At 37.1% G+C, this 7,719-nt stretch overlaps 1 non-coding gene across 1 annotated transcript; it reads left to right on the forward strand.

Moving 5' to 3' along the window:
- Positions 1–5,546: 5,546 nt before the first annotated feature.
- On the forward strand, positions 5,547–5,653 carry LOC128287685 (small nucleolar RNA R71). The gene has a single exon (XR_008278385.1). It is a non-coding gene; the product is annotated as a small nucleolar RNA R71 (small nucleolar RNA).
- The last annotated feature ends 2,066 nt before the right edge of the window (positions 5,654–7,719 follow it).

A 7,719-nucleotide genomic window follows, 5' to 3' on the forward strand; every position in this document is an offset into this window, starting at 1 on the left:
ATCAATTGGGCCTTAGCCCACTATAACAAGTTGCACTGGATGGGCCTTAGCCCATTATAGAATAAGAAACATTATCGAACTAGAATCAAAATGAGAATCGAAATCGAATCGAATCGAATTAGGTGTCGAATTAGAATCGATGTCGATGTCGGTAACAAAATCAAAATCGAATGTGAATGCAATCCCAACCCAATCCAGCCGTATACACTCCCATACCAACCTTACACTATGTGGGGAGACTACTCGACCCACCTAGTCTGCTACATACCACAGTAAATTGCAGCGAGGTTGCCGGATATTGTGACGAAGTCACCAGATACGAATATTGTGGCTAGGCCACGTAGCAGATATATATATGTGGCGGCCACCAGACATAAATGAGGTCGCGAACGCTTCCTCCATCAATATAACCCGTATCCCATGCAATGATATACATGTCACGGCATACAACATACGTAATCGAATATCATGCCCATATTTGAATCAAACAATCCACATCAAGTCATTCATATCACCAACATATATTCACAATCAAATCCGTCAACCACACAGTCCAAGTGAGTCACTTGCCCACAAAGGCAAAACAATCATTTAACACTCTAGGGGAAAAATGGTAATTTTATAAATTGAGGGTAAAACGATAATTTTTTAAATCGAGGGTAAAACAATAATTCTGTAAATCGAGGGTAAAATGGTAATTCTATAAATCGAGGGTAAAATAGTAATTTTGTAAATCGAGGGTAAAACGGTAAATTTGTAAATTGAGGGTAAAACAGTAATTTTGTAAATTGAGGGCAAAACGGTAATTCTGTAAATCGAGGGTAAAATGGTAATTCTGTAAATCGAGGGTAAAATGGTAATTTTGTAAATCGAGGGTACTTTGGTAATTTTACAAGTTGAGGGTATTTTAGTAATTTGGTAAACTAAAATATTTTAAACATGGATAACAATACGAATGGACCTAAAGCCCATTCTCGGCCCAAATGGGCCCACACGCTCGTGTGGCCCTTTTAGCCCAAATCTAGCCACAGATATAAGATTCACCTAGCCTAGTCCAATATTTACTACACAATCAAACAACTTATCCAATTGGGCCCGTAGGCCCATTGGGCCCACATGGCCCCTTTTGGCATATCGCGGCCCGAAGTAGCCATCCTACAGCTATAGTAGTGAGAAATACACACCTGATAGGAGACTGGAGTTAATCCGCGCTCCGAGCACTCTTAGCCGACGTCCAACCCAAACGAGCACGCCATAAAGCGAAAGGGATCAACCAAGAAAGGTACCTTTACTCTCCTCATGGTTCTCTCTATTTAAAGCCAGCTTCTCATCCACTCTTATCTGAGCTTCCCGATGTGAGATCCCTCTATCACCAGAGTTTAAAACCAACACCAACTCTTGTCGTCCCAACATAGCAAAATAAATGCTCTTTGATTGCCATGAGTTTCGAACCCCAGACCCCTTACCAACTCTATGATGCCACCTTCTTGCCTCTTATGTGGCACTACTTTGCCACTAGACCACAAGGCTTTTTGTGGCACAATTTCCCCAACAATATTCTTAAGGCCTACCTACTACACCCAGGGTTTGATTCACCTTAAACCAAAATTTTTGCTAGAGTCCAGGTTTGAACCCAGGACTTCTCCAACACTTCTCAGCACACTTAACCACTAAAACAAGCCTTCATTAACGAAATTTACACGCACAACAAAATATTATAAGCTACCTTCAACCGCTCACAAGCTCAAGGCCCAAAACTTCTAGGCCCAAATTCAGGGTGTTACATGAAATAGATACCCCACACGTCAAATATTTCACAAGAAAGCATATAGTTTTGAGGCATTTCATCACGTTTAGATATGTTACCTGTCTGTTGGCATTTGTCACATAAAGTAACATACCAGATAGCGTCTTTGAATAATGAAGGCCAATAAAAACCTGATTCAAGTATTTTGTGTGCGGTATTTGTTCCACTATAGTGTCCTCCAGTTGGCCCTGAGTGGCAATGTTCCAATATTTTTGATATTTCTGATCCTGTAACGCATCTTCTGATGACTTGATCTGCACATCTGCAAAACAGAAATGGATCGTCCCAAAAGTAGTTTTTTACATCATTAAAGAATCGCTTCTTTTGCTAGTGTGTTAACCCTTTTGGGATAATGTTAGCAGCTAAAAAATTTGTGATGTCTACAAACCAAGGTACCTCGGAGTCAGATATAGTGAAAAATTATTCTTCAGGGAACGAATCATTTATTTTCACATCATCTAGTTCTCTTGTATTTGTTTTCTCGATCCTGGACAGATGATCAGTCGCTAGATTTTCAGCTTCTTTCTTGTCCTGAATTTCCAAGTCAAATTCCTGCAAAAGGAAAATCTATCGGATGAGTCGAGGTTTTGCATCGGTTTTAGTTAAAAGATAGCGAAGGGCGGAATGGTCAGTGTAAACAACAACTTTAGACAATATGAGATATGATTGAAATTTATCAAAAGCAAAAACCACAGCTGGCAACTCTTTTTCCGTGGTAGTATAGTTTTCTTGTGCAACCATTAAGGTTTTTCTGGTGTAATAGATAGGTTGAAAATGGTTGTCTCTTCGTTGTCCAAGTACTGCACCTACTGTAAAATCACTCACGTCACACATTTGTTCAAATGGCAAGTTCCAATCAAGTGCAATTATAATTGGAGCATTAATTAATTTATCCTTTAAAGTATTAAATGCTTTTAAACATTCCTGATCGAAGTTAAAAGGTATATCTTTTTCTAGCAATTTAGTTAAAGGCTTAGCTATTTTAGAAAAATCCTTAATGAATCTTCTATAAAAACCAGCATGTCCTAAAAAGCTTCTAATAGCCTTAACTGAACTAAGAGGTGGTAATTTCTCGATTGTTTCTACTTTAGATTTATCCACCTCAATCCCTTTACTAGAAATTTTATGCCCTAGTACAATACCTTCTTGAACCATGAAATGACATTTCTCTTAGTTAATCACAAGGTTTTTTTCTTCACATCTTATTAAAAGTTCTTTTAAAATTTTAAGGCAGAGATGGAAAGAGTTACCGAATATCGAAAAATCATCCATGAAGACTTCCATGATATCTTCCATGAGTTCATCGAATATAGCTATCATACAGCGCTGAAAAGTAGCAGGGGCATTACATAATCCAAAAGGCATTCTACTATAAGCGAATGTACCATATGGGCATGTGAATTTCGTCTTTTCTTGATCTTCAGGAGCTATTTGGATTTGAAAGTAACCAGAGAGTTTGTCTAGGAAGCAGTAATACATGTGTCCCGATAATCTTTCTAACATTTGGTCAATGAATGGCAAGGGAAAATGATCTTTTCTTGTGGCGTCATTTAGTTTCATGTAGTCTATGCAAACTCTCTATCCTGTAACCGTTCTTGTTGGGATTAGTTCATTCTTCTCGTTGGTCACAATCGTCATGCCTCCTTTCTTAGGGACAACCTACACTGGACTTACCCAAGAACTGTCAGAAATAGGATAAATAATTGCAGCATCTAGAAGTTTAATTACCTCGACTTTTACAACTTCCTTAATGTTGGGGTTCAAACGTCTTTGAGCTTGCACACATGGTTTGTATTCATCTTCCATTAATATTTTGTGGGTGAAAAAAAACGGACTGATTCCTCTAATGTCAGAAATTTTCCATGCTATGGCCTTCTTATGTTCTTTTAATACTTGGATTAATTCCTCTTTCTCCTTGGGTTGAAAATTAGAAGCAATAATAACTGGTAATGTAGAATTATTTCCAAGGAATGCATATTCTAAATGGTTTGGTGATTGTTTAAGTTCTAGTTTGGGAGGCTCCTCAATCGAGGGTTTTTGCTTAAGTTCATCGTTGATCATAATACCCTCGTATTCTACTTGTCTTGACAGATGGTTATTAGGTTCCTCACCTATCTCCTTTTCTGGTGTTGGACACGATTTTGTCGTCTCCTCTTGTACAATTTCCTGAAAAGAGTCTTGAGTAATATGATCAATAGAGTCAATGAAATAACATGAATCATCTTGTTCCCTAAAGAATCTCATAGAATCATAAATTTAAAAGATCATTTCCTTGTCACCTACTTTAAGTACCAATTTATCGTCGCCCATGTCAATCACAGCTCTTGCAGTGGCTAGGAATGGGTGTCCTAAAATTAAGGGTACTTCCACATCTTCATCCATGTCAAGCACGATTAAATCAACAGGGAATATAAATTTATCTACTTTTACGAGTACGTCTTCTAAAATACCTCTGGGATATTTAACAAATCTATCGGCTAATTGAATACTCATCCTAGTGGGTTTAGGTTCCCCAAGACCAAGCTGTTTGAACATTTTATAGGGCATCAAATGAATACTAGTGCCTAAATCAACTAGTGCTTTTTCAATATTCAGATTACCAATTAAGCAAGGGATAGTAAAACCTCCTGGATCTTTTAGTTTGGTTGGGAGCTTATTTTGGAGTATGGCGGAGCACTCCTCGTTGAGTTCTACTGTAGATAAGTCCTCAAACTTCCTTTTATTTATTAAAAGCTCCTTTAAAAATTTTGTGTATGTAGGCATCTGCGAGATAGTTTCAACAAAAGGTAAGTTGATATGTAATTGCTTAAAAAGTTCAAGAAACTTACCGAATTGTGCATCAATATGATCTCTTTTTAATTTTGCTGGATATGGAACCGGTGGTGAATATTCCTTCGGTACTGGTTTGTCACTATTTTTGGTTTTTTCTTCCCTCCTTTTGCTTTCCAGGGCTTCTTGTGCTAACTTTTTTTTAGATTCCACTAAAACTTTCCCACTCCTTAGTGTAACTGCTTTGACATGCTCTTTGGATTTGGTATTACTAAATAAACTTTCTGGAGGTTTTTCCGAGATTACTTTAGACAGCTGGCTTATCTGAGTTTCGAGTCCTTGGATCGATGCTTGTTGATTCTTAAGTACTGTCTTGGTATTTTGGAAACGGGTTTCTGACACCGAGATGAATTTAGAAAGCATCTCTTCAAGGTTTGGTTTTTTCTTCTGTTGATAAGGTGGCTATTGAAAACCCTGAGGATTTTGTGGCTTTGGATTTCCTTGACCTCCCCAGGAAAAATTTGGGTAGTTCCTTCAACCTGCATTATAAATATTACTGTATGGGTTATTTTGAGATCTAAAGTTATTATTACCCATATAGTTGACTTGTTCCTCTTCGGTTGTGGGATTGAAGGATTGATATTCTGTATGCACACCTCCTCCGCTTGAGTCACATCTCATTACTGGATGAACCTGTGCAGAACCAAGAAAACTATCAATCTTTTTATTGAGAAGTTCTACCTGATTTGAGAGCATGGTGACTAAATCAATGTTATAGACGTTGGCTATTTTTGTTGGCTTTGTCCTCATAACTTGCCACTGATAGTTATTCAGTGACATCTCCTCTATAAATTCATGTGCATCCTCCGGTATTTTATTGTTGATGGTTCTGCCAGCAGTTGCATCAATCATTTGTCTTGTCAAGGGATTCACACCATTATAGAACGTTTGAACTTGCAGCCAAAGTGGTAACCCATGGTGAGGGCACCTTCTCAGTAAGTCCTTGTATTTCTCCCATGCATCGTAAAGTGTTTCTAAATCCATCTGCATAAAAGAAGAGATATCGTTACGTAATTTAACCATTTTAGCCGGGGGAAAATATTTTAGTAAAAATTTCTCGGTCATTTATTCCCAAGTAGTGATAAACCCTCGTGGTAACGAGTTCAACCATTGTTTAGCTTTGTTTCTCAGTGAAAAGGGAAATAACTGAAGATGAATGGCATCATCAAAAGTGCCATTGATTTTGAATGTATCGCAAAATTCAAGAAAATTCGCCAAGTGTGTGTTGGGATCCTCATCTTGCAAACCATCAAACTGAACAAACTGTTGTATCACCTGAATTGTGTTAGGTTTTAGTTCGAAATTATTCACAGCAATAGCAGGTCTAACTATACTAGACTCAGTTCCTGTTATAGAAGGTTTAGCATAATCATACATAGTACGTGGAGCAGGATTTTGATTAGCTGCAATTGCAGGAGGCAGCTAATTGCCTGGGTTTTCAACCATCTCGTCGGTTGGGGTTTGAGTATCGTATTCTCGCTTGTTCTCCGTGTAGCGTAAATTATGCCTTATTTCTCTTTGATTTTTGCAAATTGTACGATCGATTTCTTCATCAAAAAGTAATGGTCCTGATGGGTTTCTTCTAGTCATAAACTATAAAAACCTGCCAAGAGAGAGAATAAGTAAATTAATAAATAATAAAATAAAATAAAATTGCAAGAAAAATAAATGGCTAAATTAATAAAAATTTAGTGTTCCTAATATTTCAGTTCCCCGACAACGCAACAAAAACTTGATCATGATTCGTAACAAGTAATAAATATTTATAATGAAGATCAAACCTAGACTAACTATTATCACGACGAAAAGGCAAGCGCACCTATCGAACAATAGTATAGTAATGGCAAGACTGGGATATCGTACCCAAGGGAACCAAAGGTACTAGTAATAACTATCTTTTTATTATCTAGCGTAAGAATAAAAGGGGTTTGTTTTAATTAACTAATTATTTAAACTAAAAACGCACAAAGAAAAGAATTGGGGAATTGCTTTTGGGAATATCGATTGACTTGAGACAATACCTAAGGAAAAATCCACATAGACTGTACTTGTTATTCTGGCTCCGAATCGAACGATTTATTCATTCAACTTGTTTCGTAGAGATCCATAAGTTATGCTAGTATCCCTATTCAGGACTAATAACGTCTAATCCCTAGATTGAATAACCGAGACTTTTATCTAATTAACACTCTAGGGTTGCATTAACTCGATCTATGGATCCCCTTAATAGGTTTCACCCTAATCCGGAAAAATCTTGTCACCCTATTTCTAGGCGCGCAATCAACTCCGCTTAATTATGACAAATGTACTCTTAGACAGGGTCTATTCCTCTTCTGAATAAGAGCGTGTCTTGAATCAGTATCCTGGGATATCAAAGCAAGAATTAAGAACACATAATTAAGAACAAGTTAAATATTTATCATACGATTCAGAAAATAATAACAAGATTCATCTTAGGTTTCATTCCCCTTAGGTATTTAGGGGATTTAGTTCATTACTAAATAAGAATACAAAACATAAAGAAAACCTGTGACATCCCAAAATTGACCCTAGTCGGGATGTGGTTTCGAGACCACAAAACAGAGACACAAAATTAATTAATTATTATTTTCTATGTTTATTGTGCATGAATATACATATGTGAAAATTTAGTGCCTTAATTTCGTCATTTGTAGGTGAAATTTATTAGAAAGGACTTATGTGAGGAAATTGAGAAATGTGCTAGGCTAATGTTAAAGTGGCCTATTGATACATATTAGAAAATGCTTGGATTTGCATGTCAAATTGCCAAATTTCCTTATGGTGGCGGCCAAGATAGATTGAGGATGGGCAATGTATTTGTTTGCCTTAGATTTTATAATGAGAAATTGGGTAATGGGAGACAAGCTAAAATAAAGAAAGGAATTAAAAGAAAAGGGAATAAAATAAGAAAAGAAAAAGGGGAATGTTCATCCTTACCTTTGCCATTGCCGTGAGTGAGGGAGAAAGGGGAGGAAAGAGAGTTCTCTCTTGTTGAACTTGGCCGGCTAGAAGGAAGGAAGGAGGGAGAACTTGGTCACTTGAAGCCTTAAGGAGGTTAGTAC

The sequence above is a fragment of the Gossypium arboreum genome, chromosome 13 (genome assembly GCF_025698485.1).
Source record: "Gossypium arboreum isolate Shixiya-1 chromosome 13, ASM2569848v2, whole genome shotgun sequence".
Classification (NCBI taxonomy): domain Eukaryota; kingdom Viridiplantae; phylum Streptophyta; class Magnoliopsida; order Malvales; family Malvaceae; genus Gossypium; species Gossypium arboreum.